The following is a 15,053-nucleotide window of genomic DNA, read 5'->3' as shown; positions in this document are numbered from 1 at the left end:
GAACCGGAAGGGGCATGCTAGGTTTCCAGGTGCCTATTAGTGCGGACATGCTGCGGCCTACATTAAGTAGGTCCTGGGGTGATTGGGGCTTTTGTTGGTAGGAAGAACGGTGAGGGAAAACCAGAACGGGAAAACCCAGGAAGTGGTGGTGTCACTTGGTCAAGTGGCAGCAACTGGATCAGACTGGAAAAAGCAGGAACTGGAGGCCATGGACAAGTGGCAGGTTCGGTGCCCAGTGTCTACACCATGGGTTATTGGTTATACCCAGGTCGGTATCACCATGCTATTTTTATTTGCATTTTTGTATAGTGTGAACTAGGCTAAGGGGGTGGCAGAGTGCTTTACATCCCAATGCATAAGTACTTTAAGTTTGTTACACTATATTCTGCTGAGCACTACATTCAGTTTACATTTAAGCAAAAAAGGCATTTTGTGCTCAAAATCTTTGGCCAAATTCAGGCCAAAAGCTGTATGATACTGACCTGCAGATATATAGTCTACCACCTAGTGGGCCTAAAATGACATTTTGTATTTGTAGTACTCCCAACAAAAATAAAAGCCAATTTTTTGTCCTTTAATACTTATTTTGTTTGTGAAGTTTCTATTGCTTAGCTCAACTAATGTTAGGTGCTCAAGAGAAAGGACAGTACTACACGATAGTTGCAATGCGTTCTGGGCTGCAAATAATACATTGTTGTGGTCTAGGTTACATGGTGCCAATACCATTATAAAACAAAATGTTATTGTATTACATCATTTTATACCATCATCATTAATACTGGACCCGAGTGGAGAGACGGAATCAATTGGCAGGCTAAGAAGCTGCAGCTGAATGTTCTTGATGTGCACTATCCCCATGTAGAAATATTTTGGCAGCTCCGAAGGATTTCTTGAAGTACCTGGAATGATGAGAAGGTGGTCGGGGCATGTTCGGTTGCTTACTGGTGCAGTCATGTGATGCAGCACTTCCTGATGGTTGCTGGATCATGGGAGGTCCACTCCTCGTGGGGCAGGATTGGTTGCGGGAACATGGTCACATGCAGCAGCAGCCCTGATAAGGAGACAGAAATGGTTTGGAGAAGGCCTCTCTGGTGCAAGAGGGGAAACAGCAACACTAGCAATAGAGGTGTTGGTTGCAGCTAAGCTCCTGTCCGACCCACAGATGGGTGGAAGTCAATGCGCCTCTCCTGTCCGACCCGCAGAGGGGTGGAAGTCAATGCGGATGTTGGGAGGTTTCTTGTCTGGGGTGAGTGAATCACTGGATGGTTCTCAACACAGTGTGACACCCTTGGAGACTTTTGAACAATAGGAAGTCCAATTCATAAATGAAGGTAGTCTGTTACATTCTAAATCAAAAATAGGAGGAACAGGAAGGAAGGAAGTCTGTGAATAGTTCTCACAAACTCTCAGTGTCTATGGTGCAAGCCTGCATTTAAACTTAATATTCCATACTATAATGCTTTCACCCCTGTTTAGAACTCTCCTGGAACTTCTGAGTGCTTAAAGGATGTTTTGAGCTTGTTGCTAAAGTCTGGTTACTATGCTGGGGGAAGAGGGGCTGAACTCATGGACCCAGTTATACTCAGATACTGCACGATCCTTTTGCTGATTTAAATTTATACAACTCTCCTCTTGGTATAATGCACAAAAGTGGCCAAATTGCAAACACATGTTTAACTTCTTTAGACCACTTCAAAGGCTCAAGTGAGTCCATTCAGACAGAAATTTGTTGTGGTTTTATTATGGCATTGTACCCAAGGATCCATTGTCTATAGTTCCCAGTCATACCCAAGGCAAGTTTGTATTTTGAAGACGGTAAAAGGACAGGGCAACAACTGGATGGCTTCAAACCATTCTGTCTATAACTGCTACTTCATAACAAAAAATAGGTACACTGTTCCACGTAACAAGAAACACAGAAAAACAAGAGAATTTAGGTCTCACAGGTACATGAAAGTTCAGAAGCAAGAGCCCTCATGTTTCATCATTGGGCTAGCTCCACGTCAGACCGGCACTGCAATGTCTGACGGGGCCCTGAGAGGAGCCTCTTTGCCAGAGAAGTTATCTAAATATCAGTACCAAAGGTCAGGAAACCGTAGGTTACAGAAAAACAGCTGGAGAGAGAAAAAAAAATAGTAAAATTGGCTCGGACACCTCCTCGAGGAAAGAAATTTTATTAGGCGAGCGAGGAGCCAGTCAAGATTAAAAACATGCAGAGTGGGAGGGAAATAATGGTCCCACACTCTACATAATGAAGGGAAAAAGCATAGTGACTTTAACCACTGTAGAGAGTCAACATGATTTGTGCCTTAAAATGTCCAAAAGGATCACCTGGTGCTTTATCAGGATTTAAACACAATCTTCTCCAAAGCTTATAGAGTGTTCTTTACATATTAAATATATACAAGAACAGAGGAGTAAAAGTTTACTCACAACAGTTTTATGTCTACTAGCAAAAACTGTGGGGAACCTGTGAAGACACAAAACAGATATACCAAGTAATAGCAAATGCAATCTCAAAAAGTCTAATGATTGTAAGTTAAACAAATGCAATATGGGTAGTGATATTGGTATGCAGCCTAGTTTCACAATCACATATCAGTACATGATGCTGAGCTTAGACGCTCACGTTACTAAAAAGATACACAGAAAAATGTACAACCCGCAAGTGAATAAACAGAAACAGAACCATAACTGCACAATTATGGCAGAACTACGAAAACGGGAGAAGTTGTAAATAAACGGTGGAAACGGGATCAATATAGAAACATGCAGCAGGTCACAAGGAGATGGTGCAGAGAAAAAAAAGGCAAAAGTGCATTCAATTAGAACAGCTTGACTCACAATAGCGCTGTCATCAATGTAACGGGAGTCTTCATCTGGGCCACGTTCCCGAAAACCAGGAAGTGAACACGGACCCCAGGGAAAGAAATGGGGAATGCTGGGGGTGCGGGCAGCCAATCAAAGAGGCGATCCGGCAGTTCCTGGGCCCTCCCTACACCATCATGCAGGCTTGCACCATAGACACTGAGAGTTTGTGAGAACTATTCACAGACTTCCTTCCTTCCTGTTCCTCCTATTTTTGATTTAGAATGTAACAGACTACCTTCATTTATGAATTGGTAATGGAAAAGGAGGAAGGGCAAAGACCAATTGTGTTTGTCCTCCTGAAAAAAAGGGGGAAACAAAAGTAGGACAACAATCGATCCTACGAAGAAGTTACAATAGAAAGAGGAATGAAGAATTACTTGGGTGAAAGAAGGAAACAGAAGGAAAATAATATGACAAATACTGGTAAAAAAAGGGATGGTAAAAAGGTATAATGAAAGAAAGGGGAACCCCCTCAGATCCCTGATACAGCTTGAAGATTTAGAGGATTTCTTTCATTATTCGTGTTCGGTGACCCCTGGACGTCAGTGAACCCTCCTCAGGTGTTCCGCGACTGCTTAGAAAATTAAATAATATTAACAGATTAGGTCCACAGCTTTTAGTAATGACTCAGTGGGGCGTCCCCGGATTCCAATATTGATTCAGTGGGGGTCTCCAGATTCCTGTAATGATAAAGTGGGGGTCCACAGAAATCAAAAGGTTGGGAATCACTGGAATAAATCTTTAGGCATGTCTATGTTATTTATAACAGGTTGACACGATGACAGGAATGACAGCACTTCATTCTCTCTGTTTTGGGATTTATTGAGGTAGAGTCCATCAGGTGTACAGAACACAGAGCAACTGAATTCGGACAAAATGTCTTGACCCAATCGATTGGCTGATGAAGTAGAACTTAAAAAGAAAGTATACTTATCTGGATGGGAACAAAAGTGAAGAGGAGACGGTCCGAAATGTTGTGGGGAACATGCATGTTCGAAATACTGACTGCTTCTATAGATTAGACAGAGAAAGGTAATGAAGGGAATTTGAAGGTTTTCATGGCAGAGCTGCCATGTCTGTATCAATGACCTAAAGGAATTAGGGTAATCAGAGCACAGTTGGCACATCTCGGGCTGTTCTAGTAGTTAGGCTAAGGATTCGGTGTGAACTGGTTAAATGTTGGCAGATCAGTAAAACAGGCAAATTCTAAGCAGTGTTAGTGCAGTCCCTTTTTCAGCATCTCAGTTGTCAGCAGGTGAAACATGACCAATCTGTTCCGGGGGCCTCTGCCCATTCTTTCTGCCCCTGATCACCCCTTTCACTCCCCTCAGTAGATGCTCCTTGTCCTCTATAATTCACATTTTGTTGCATATTCCGTAATTTCAAAAACATCAGTTGAAATATAACATGTCCTTTCTTTCTTTCTTGTGAAATCAAGCAATAGTTTGTGACAGTCACTTACTCAGCCAGCTGCTTTGTTTGCTATCCAGTACAAATAATCTTTAACCCCTTCGCTGCCAGGCTTTTTCCCCCTCATGTGCCAAGCCTTTTTTTTCCTATTTGGAGCACGTCTTTTTTAACCACTGTCTTACATTTGGAAGAAAAGAATCTAGAGAAAGATAAGGGACAATAACACTTGTTCTTCTATTCTGTGTCTCCCGATAAAATTGGTACCTCACTGGTGTGGGTAGGCTTAGTGTCCGCAACAGAAAACGCAACATGTTCACATCACTTTTTTACATTTAAATCGGACGTGTTTTTTGGAGAGTGGCTAGCTGTGGATTTAGGCCTCCAGCTCAGCCGACACCTAGGGAAACCTACCAAACCTGTGCATTTTTTTAAACTAGACACCTATGGGAATCCTGGATGGGGTGACTTGTGGGGCTCGCGCCAGGTTCTGTTACCCAGAATCCTTTGCAAACCTCAAAATTTGGCAAAACAATAAAAATACTTTTTCCTCACATTTCGGTGATAGAAAGTTCTGGAATCTGAGAGGAGCCACAAATGTATTTCCACCCAGCATTTCCCCAAGTCTCCTGATAAAAATGGTACATCTTCTGTGTGGGTAGGCCTAGTCCCCGGGACAGGAAATGCTCCAAAACACAACATTGACACATCACATTTTCCCAAAGAAAACTGACCTGTTTTTTGCAAAGTGCCTGGTTGTGGATTTTGGCCTCTAGCTCATCTGGCACCTAGGGAAACTTAGCAAACCTACACATTTCTGAAAACTAGACACCTAGGGGAATTTAGAATGGGGTGACTTGTGGAACTCTCACCAGGTTCTGTTACCCAGAATCCTTTGTAAACCTTTGGCAAAAAAACACTTTTTCCTCACATTTCGGTGCTAGAAAGTTCTGGAATCTAAGGGGAGCCACAAACTTCCTTCTACCCAGTATTCCCCCACATCTCCTGATTAAAATGGCACCTCACTTGTGTGGGTAGGCCTAGTGCCCGCAACAGGAAATGCCCCAAAACACTACGTGGACACATCAAAATTATCAAATACAAAACTACCTGTTTATGCGGGGGCACCTGCGTTTTTGGTCCTGTGGGCTCAGCAGCCATCTAGGGAAACCTACCAAGCCCAGGCATACCTCAAATTTAGCTAACAAATTGCATTTTCCCCACATTTCTGTGTGGGATCACCGCACTGGCACAAATTTCCTACCACCCAACGATCACCTCGGCCTCCTGGTAAAAATTATACCTCACTTGTGTAGGTGGGTAAAGTGCCTGTGACAGGGAAGAGCCAAAAACATGTCAAAATTGAGAGGGCAGTTTGAAAAAAAATGTTTTTAGGCTGACAAGTGGGGCAGAATTTATATCGGTATACATGCAATAATGCTGGATGGTAGGAATTTTGTGGATTTCTGCAGATTCTGGAAGGTTCCATCACAAAAATGTGGGGAAAATATGTGATTTCAAGGAAAGTTTGGAGGTTAGCAGGGTATTGTGGGTAAGAAAATGGTGCGGAGTGCATGTTAAGCACACCACCCTGCACTCACCCAGATGTTTAGTTTTCAGATGTATCTAGGTCTCATAGATTTTTCTACTTGGCAGCGTTCCAAAGTCCAAAAAGTGCAGCCCTCACCATTCCAAGTGGGACGATTTGGAGAGTTAGCCAAGCTCTCATGGCCCAAATTTAAAATCAAAGCCCAAAATAATCAAATGTCCTCTTGCTTGCTGTTGGGATAAGATCTTTTTGTGTGCGGGGGAGAGCTGAACGACTGCTACCCCCTTCAGTTGGGGTGAGGGCATAACCATGCCCATACTGGTTGGTAGCCACCATCCCACTATTTTGTTTTAATTCCCTGGCATCTTGTAGGCTTTCTGCTCCCCAGAGGAGGGGTTTGGTGGTAAATGCCCCATCGGCTACCCGGTGGGCAGAACAACTCTGTCCCCATTTATTTGAGGTGGGGGTATGACCCTCTTTTAAAAAAAAACAAAAATCTTCCCTGGTGTCTGGTGGGCTTTCTGACCCCTTGGGGGCAGATGGGCTTTCCAAAAATAGACCCATCTGCCCCTTGGGGCAGAAATGGCCAACAGTAATGTGCCCCTATGGGGAGCGACCCTTGGCCAAGGGGCTGCCGCCCCAAAACAAAACAGGCACACACACACCAATCCCTGGTGCCTCAGTGGTTTCTGTCCCACCTGGGGTCAGATCGGCCCATTAGAAATAGGCCGATCTGCCCCAAGTGGGGCAGAAATGGCCTAAAATAAATTTGTCCCCCAGGGAGCAAACCCTTGCCTAAAGAGCGATGTTGCACCCCATCTGTAAAAAAATAAAAAATCCCTGGTGCCTAGTGGTTTCTGCCCCTCCGGGGGCAGATCGGCCTAATTAAAATAGGCTGATCTGCCTCCAAGGGGGCAGAAATGTCCTAAAATAAATTTTGCCCGCCTTCAGGGCAGATGGGCCTAATTAGCCTAGGCCAATTTGCCCCCCAGGGGGGTAGAAATGGCCTAAAAATATTTTGCCCCCCTGGGGAGCGACCCTTGCCTAAGTGGTTGCTCCCCTAATGTCAGCAACATAAAATATCTCCCTGGTGTCTAGTGGGCATTTCTGTAGCCCAATTGCTTTATGATCGGGCTGCAGAAATGCTCAGAACGAAGGCCTTTCCTTTCATGTCTATCTGCCCGCCCCACCCCCCCAATCGGAAGAGAAATGCAAGTATTTCTCTTTCGATCGCATTGGAAGCTGAGCTTCCAACGCGATGGGGTGACCTCTGATGAGGTCAGCGCACGATCGCGTGCTGATGTCATCAGACGTCCCTGGGGGTGTGTGTGGAGGCAGGGGTGGAAGGGGAAACGATTCCCCTTCGATCCCTACCATGGGGGGTGGGTGGTTGGGAGGCGCATGGGGGGGAACGCTAGCTCTCCCCCCATGGGCCGGTCCCAGGATGTAACGATTACATCCGTGGCGCCTCAGTGCTGCGCCACTGGACATAACCATTACGTCCATGGCGACCAAGGGGTTAATGGATTCACACCATTGGTGACAATGCCAGCACAAAAACACCATCTACAGCTTCCAGAGCCATCTCTGTTGCACAGTCAATGCCAGAATATCTCACAAACACATCAGTGAACCTTTCTAAATAATCTGCTGGTCATTAAACTATATTTTGATTGCAATTTGAAATTTTAATCCAATTTGTTTTCTCCTGAGTAGACATTTGCATTTAACAACACATCATTTGCTGTTTTCGGGGGCCCCATACTTCCGGTGGACCTGCCTTAACTACATTAACTTTCCAACCAACTGTTCTCTTTCTTCACTAGGTACCACCAAATAGAACAGTCGATTTACATCAGCTAAGTTCAGTTTGTACACTTCAAACACATTCAAATTCTTCAGAGAGCTGGGGCGGATTTCCTCTAATGTTGGGCAATTTTTTCCAAATGCCACTAAATCAGTAGGTACCAAGGGTAACGTGAATGGTTACTCTTCCCCTGGATTCAGGGTTATCTCACAATGAAAGGACAGTATCTGGAATTTTTTCTGTGGGTTTTTCGTGATATGAATTGCACGACGGAAGGGATATGTCTACCGTCTTCTTTTGAATCCTGTTGCTAACCAGTTGGTCTGTAGTCATTCTCAAGAGCTTTCTCAGGTATTAGTGGGTTGTGTCAGCACAGATCTCGAAGCCCAGCTGAGGCCCAACACGTTCTCTGTGTAGACCTCTCCACACTAGTGGAGTCTGCATCTTTTTTAGATATTCCCATTTCTGTTTCATGAACCACTTTCATTTGTTCACAGCGCTTGCTTGGGCACAGTCTCCTTGTGCTCCACTCAATGGGGTGGTACAGATGGCACTGCTCTGTTTCCAGACGCTTCTGCAGATACACCCATGGTCCCATTGGCTGACAATTGGAAAACAGCCAACAAACTCTTCTCTCTTGTGGTTTAGTGATCTTATGGAACAGACAGAGAGGAGACGGAGCTGTAGGAGCAACTCTATCTCTAAGGTGGCTTACTTGGTATTACAGTTTCTCCTAAGTTTATCATATCCCAAGACTTAAGATTCTTGGTTATGTTTGTTGGCCTCCTCATGCCAGTGCAATAATGCTGGCCATTTTTTAGTTTCTACTTTATTTTTCAGATCTTTTAACTCATTACATAAATTCCCCAACCTCTGTAGAAAGAAGGCACCATGTTTAGAAAAAAAAGACTTCTTCCCATTCTCGTAGTGAGTCGCTTCCACTGTTTCACAAATTAGCATGTGGCTTTAACATGCTGGTGGTATATAGCATGGGCAGGAGTCCCTTTTGGAGGGGTTCACTTTGTTTCTCAGGCCACTCCATGCAACAGAAAGGGTCTGCTGGCCTTGTGCCCGCTGATAATCTTGTGAAGGGGGGTAGAGGAAGGAAATGAAATATATGGGTAAGATGTCTCTCAGTTATTTTCTAATTGATCTCGTGGAGAGGGCAGGAAAGATTTCAGACTCGCACCCAACAGTCCCTTAGCATTCGGCCAACCTTTGGTTGTGTGCCTGGAGAAGTACCCGAAGGAGATGGGGCAGCTCCTTTAGAGGGCATCTTTCCCACACACTCACAGTTCAGGGGTCTATGTTTTGGGTCCTGGTGCTGCTCCCTGTATTCCCTGGTTCAGAAATACTTCTAGAGTCCCCTCTCTCTACACCACGGATTCATATCTTTGGTATAAGATTCATTCTATTTCTTGCTTTCGAACCATTCTACTATCCCATCATCTCCTACCCAAATGAAATCTGGAGTGCGCTTTAATACATTTCACACAACAGGAAACAATATATGCAAAGCAATCAAGCACAATACAGGAAACATGGTTGGACCGCCAAAATGTAGTTCAACTTCCTTACACTATCCGGTCGAATCACCTGGTCCAGTGCTGGGCGGTGCTCCATCACAGTCCCCCTGGAGAAATCTCCCCCTTACCTCTGGCACCTGGGATCGTTATTTGAAGTGGAGTCCAGCTCTCTTCCGTGAGTAAAGATGTTTGCTAACACATAATGGCCCTGATTCTAAGCTTGGCGGGCGGCGGTAGCTACTAGAACAGTCAGGCTAAAATGTGCAATGTAGAACACAGGATGGCAGTTCAATTAAAATATGTGTAAATGTGCATTAATGCTAAGGCGTTTGTGAGCATTAAGCAGGTATGAAAATGAAATTGCTGATACAAAGTGATATCAAATATCACGTCCTCATTACTTATTCTCAAAGTACGATACAATCCTACCACCATTTTAAGTGCTACACCAATGCTAGTGGTCCAAGACGTACTATGATTACACATTCTACATTTCGTGTTACAAATGGAGAGTCATAGGCCTCTGTGTACTCGTCATATTAACATGATGCCAGGACCAAAATAAAAGTCAGAATACCAATTTCAGATACAGTCGGGCACTCAGGACAGGAGTACATGCCCATTTACTATCTGGGAGACATTCCATACCTAACCTCCATAAAAATATGATAATTAAGTACTTCAAACTGCAAAGTCAAATCAAGAGTTTCTGCAGGCTTTACACACCACTGTGATAAAGAAGAATACTTCCTCTGTTAGGACCCCAGAGGAGTACAGGATGTGTCTACAAAAAAGTAACACCGTGGATGACACTGGACAGGCACCACATCAGGCGGCTACTTCTTAGCACTGAGGTTCGAGCCTTTGGTACCCTCTGTAGTCGTTGCCAAGCTCAAGGAGTGGCCCAAAGTATACCAGAGCCGTCCTAGTAATGTTCAATATGTCTTGATGAAGACATTGACCTTCATAGGGTCAGTCAATGGAGTCTGAAATTCTGGCAGAATCTTATGCAACTTTGGACTCAGTTCCAAGGAATAGTCCAGCATTGAGGAATTGTGCTGGACGTCTCAAATGTCCTGGAAATGGGACCATTTTCTTGAGGAAGAAGAGGCTTTCTCCTTCTTATGGCACCTTTTGTGTTATAGTAAGATGATCTTTTGGAAGCTAGTTCCATCAAAGGAGGTTTACCTGTAGAAGGAGTATGACCACAGCATTGTGGTGGGATCAAAGCCATCACAAGCAAATGTCATTAGGATTTGATAAAGGCATTGACTAGTGGTGTATATGGAAGGGGTTAAGCCCTGAAATCTTCAGAGGACAGATTTGACCTATTTGTCAAAGCTAAGAAAACTGTCATTAAAGAAGCATCGATAACAGGAGCTGATGTCTGTTAGCAAGAGAGTGCCTTTTATGTACTAGTAACATTATATCTGGTGGGTAGAGTCAAGTTTGTTGCTGCATGCCACTCCCTAGCAGTTCCAGAGACTTTCTGCTGGGAAAAACTATTTTGGACCTGCTGATGGTTAGGGCAATTCTAAAGGTGAGGACATAGGGTGGTGGGACTTGTGTGGATCCCACTAAGTTTTCTTACCTAGAATGTCCTGCAAATCTCTTACGTTGGCTAAATTGACACATTTTCCTCACATATCCATGACGGATATGGAAGGTGAGGTGATACACAATATTCCTATTACTTATTCAGATAATAACGGTACCCCACTTGTGTAAACCCCGGGCCAGTTGTTGAATCTGAGAGGAGCCACAAATTTCCTTCCACCCAGCGTTCCCCCAAGAGCCCCGATAAAAATGGTACCTCACTTGTGTGGGTAGGCCTACTGCCAGCAACAGGAAATGCCCCAAAACACAAAGTGGACACATCACATTTTCTCAAAGAAAACAGAGCTGTTTTTTGCAAAGTGCCTACCTGTGGATTTTGGCTTCTAGCTCAGCCGGCACCTAGGGAAACCTACCAAACCTGTGCATTTTTAAAAACTAGAGACCTAGGGGAATCCAAGATGGGGTGACTTGTGGGGCTCTCACCAGGTTCTGTTACCCAGAATCCTTTGCAAACCTCAAAATGTGACTAAAAAAACACTTTTTTCCTCACATTTCAGTGACAGAGAGTTCTGGAATCTGAGAGGAGCCACAAAAAAAGAAAAAGGCCAAAAGGGGGGTGTGGCCGGGCCACGAAGCAAGATGGCCGCCTAGAGCGAGCGCTCCGTGACGCAGCGATTCTGGGGGGCGGCGGGGGCGCAGAGGCAGCTGGAGAACACGCTACACCCGGTGCAATTTGTCCTAACAACTGTTGTGCCTTGGACCAGCGCCGTGGAGGCGAGCCAGGAAACCGAAGAACCGCGACTTGCCCGTGACTCACTCTCGGCAGAGAGGGCCTGGCCGGAGGGGCAGAGTCGCGTCATATGAGAACCGCGGCTGGTGCGGTCGCAGCGACTGCGGAACGGACTGCAAGGCCGCGAGAGCTACGAGGAGCTGCTCGCGCACGGTGCCAGGATCTACCGGACCCCAACGGAGAGACTCGCCAAGGCACCAAGAACCTTCCGACCCTCCGAAGGCAGCGGTGAGGGTAAAAGTTCTGCAGGATAGACAGGACCGTGCCTCTCTAACGCACGGCAGAGAGACGCATCCAGAAAGGGAAGATCAGCGGAGGTGGAGGTACAGCACCCCCCCCACCCCTCATCCTCCCCAAAACAGAAAAACATTGGACTATTGGGCCATTCTACAGATCTGCCCCCACTGAGATATCGAACCCAACTCTCTCTCCTCCTCCCTCCATACAGCTAATAATATCAGTCGAATAAAAGGAGAAGGTGGAGATACAATAGAAAAGAGAGGAGAGAGGAGGAGGAGAGCACAGAGGAGCGGGGGTGACGGAGGAGAGAGGGGGAAAGAGGAAGAAGAAGGGACAGAGATGGAGGGGGGGACCAGAAGGAGCAAAGAGAGCGAGAAGAGAACAGAAAAAGTTGGAGGAGTAGAGAAACAGACAGGAGAGCAGGGAAGTGAAGAAGAAAACAGGGACAACATACTGCACCCAAACATCTTATACTCCTCTTTCATAGCACACACTGGAGAAAGACAAGGAAAGAAGGGGTACGACGACGACAACATAAACCTGAATTGGAAAAGAAAGGGGTACATAGAGATAAGATTGAAAAGGAGGAAAAGAGATAAACAAGAAAGGGTCAGTGGACAATGGAAGAATACCCCCAAAGAAAAAAAAAAAATCCCCAAAGCCAAGACGGAACCTCATCAAACTATACAGGGGACTAAGTTAGAAATCTCAGGAGGGCCTCAAAATCGCTTATTTCCCACCTCCACCCAGATCACCTAGGTTCAAGTGCAGGAGTGAACGCCCTCCACCCCAACTCATATATTCCAAAGAAACGCTGATTACAACGGGCAGAGAACACAACAACACACAACCCTAATCAAGCTAGACGACTGGCAAAAGACCTGGAGGTAACCATACCCACCCCTTTCCTCCCTCAACGCTTCCTGCATTCAATACCAATCACAAGAGAGCCTGGCACAGGGAATAGAGGACATAACTTTTCAATACTCTGGACTATAGCAGTTCCTACACCAACTCCACCACAGCGGAATCATCATCGGTATCACCTCCCTCCCGATCTGAAGACAATGCTAGGTCAATACGACTCGTAATAGTCACCAGAGAGAAACATGTATACATAAATAAAGAGGGGAAAAAGAAAAGAAAAGGAAGGAAAGTGGAGAACAACGAATAGGAGAAAACAGTCACTGGAGGGAAGGAAAAAAGAAAAAAAAGAGGAATGTCAGAATAGAAACAAGAAACGACTGGCACAGAAAGACTACACCTCTACTGGATCTAGAAGAAGGAAACCCGGACACTAAGTAGACAATCTTTGTGGACCGTTGAGGTGATGCCCGGTAACAAACCAAACCATAAACCCGTCAGTAAACCCGCACGGCAGCTATTATTTTCGGAAGCGCTTCAACACAAACGCTCAACCCCCACCACGACAAGCCCTCAAACACCACCACCCCCAACTGAGCTCACCACAATGGCGGACAAGGACCACCCCACAACTATGGACCAGATACTGCAGGAAATTACCACTGTCAGTCGCCGTATAGAGGGGATGGACGCCTCTATAACTTCACTAACACTAGAGACCAAATCCATGCGATCTGAAATCGCAAGCTTCCAATCCAGAGTGATAGGATTGGAGCAACGCATGGGATTAGTAGAGGCGCAGGCCACTATGTCTCGGGACCGAGACCAAGACCTCCTCTGCCTAAGGAGTAAACTAACGGACATTGAGTATAGGAGTCGGAGAGACAATATCCGTCTACACGGGATCCCGGAAAATGAAGAAGGCGTGGATATGCAGGCCTTCTTAAGCTCCACTCTCCCAAAACTGACCTCTCTGGATTTCGACCCACCAATAGAATTCCAACGGGCACATAGAATAGGCCCAAAACGCTCCGACAATCCTTCAAGACCCCGACCAATCATCGCATGCTTGCTACGGCATAACCAGACCCGTCAAATACTTCAAACAGCGCGCAATCATGGACCCTTCCGAATAGACCAGCATGACATCCGAATAACTGCAGATTATTCCAAGGAAACCAATGAACGCAGAAAGGCCTTCTTAGCTCTACGACCCTGGCTTCGCCAACTAGAGATAAAATACGGCCTCTTCGATCCTGCAAGAATGTGGGTTACCAAAAAGGAGTATCTAAGGACTTTTACAACCCCGAAGAACTGAGACTTTTCCTTGATTCCTTCCAACCTCAATCTATGGACTTCCATCAGTATAAACTGTTCGCCTGCCAACACAGGAGCCAATGAGGGAACTGGAAATTTCCCCCAAGGACAGGAAAAAACGAACATGGCCCTATGTGACACTGAAGCCGGCCAAAGAGGCAGATGCATAGAGCGATTGGCCAGATCACATGATGATAGGGGTCAGGTCTTACACGCAGTAGTAACCCACACCCAACTATCGGAAAGGGACAAATCTCGTTCCCCTTTAAAACCAGCGACTATACCCCCTTGAGAGGAAGACGCGATACTGCACACAAGAAAGACAATGACCTGAAAACAAGAATACTGCAGCAGCTGTCGACCCCGTGGACGGATGAGTACCCATTCAGACCATATATGTGTGCCTTCATTATAATTGTCTAAGATTGTTAGTGCTGTTGCCAAAACCAGTTACTTTAAAAACACATGTTTACTGTAACCCAATATAAAGCCTTACAATGGGTAATTATCCAGTAAATTATAATCTGTCCCTAGGGTATGACAGAGCACACACACCAATGCAAGGACTGGATTTATCACCTTCCCGTAGGCTACAAAGGATCTGAGACTCAGCCTTACAACATAGTACAAAGGGTATCAAATACCGGACAACCACCACAGAAATCGACATGCTCCCATTGTGCTACAGAATACCTCACAGCAGTAAGCACCACAACATAACCCAATCCTACCCCAGCACACAACACATAAGACTAATAGCGACGCCAGAACTAATTAATCTACATAGATATCCCAAGGGTCAAGATTGGGGCAAACCAGGATAAACTAATCTATTCCCTAAGAAGCACACAATACAATATGACCCATTGTATACCAATACCCCCCACAAATATCATAAACTAAAATTATGCAAGATGACGCAACATACCATACCATAACATAACAATACCAAGGCATTACAATATAAATAGCCAATTACCCTCTCTTGAACGTACACACCCGCCCGTAGATTACTAACCACTGATACCTGAGAGTCCCATCCAGGATAGGACGATCATGAGGATAGTATGTGCCACGCTAATAAACTGACAATATCCGAATACATACATTCTTATAATAGTATTA

The 15,053-nt window shown here is 45.2% G+C and overlaps 1 long non-coding RNA gene across 2 annotated transcripts in view; it reads right to left on the bottom strand.

Moving 5' to 3' along the window:
• The window catches only part of LOC138265639 (uncharacterized), a 136,688-nt gene extending 133,754 nt beyond the window's left edge, over nucleotides 1-2,934 (bottom strand). For both annotated transcript variants that reach the window (XR_011199391.1, XR_011199392.1), the window contains exon 1: nucleotides 2,845-2,934. This is a non-coding gene — a long non-coding RNA (uncharacterized lncRNA). The remainder of the gene's footprint in view (nucleotides 1-2,844) is intronic.
• Between the last annotated feature and the right edge of the window lie 12,119 nt (nucleotides 2,935-15,053).

Source organism: Pleurodeles waltl, chromosome 11 (assembly GCF_031143425.1).
Source record: "Pleurodeles waltl isolate 20211129_DDA chromosome 11, aPleWal1.hap1.20221129, whole genome shotgun sequence".
Taxonomy (NCBI): domain Eukaryota; kingdom Metazoa; phylum Chordata; class Amphibia; order Caudata; family Salamandridae; genus Pleurodeles; species Pleurodeles waltl.
The sequence above is the reverse complement of the archived record's forward strand: the minus strand, read 5'-3'. Positions and strand labels throughout refer to the sequence as shown.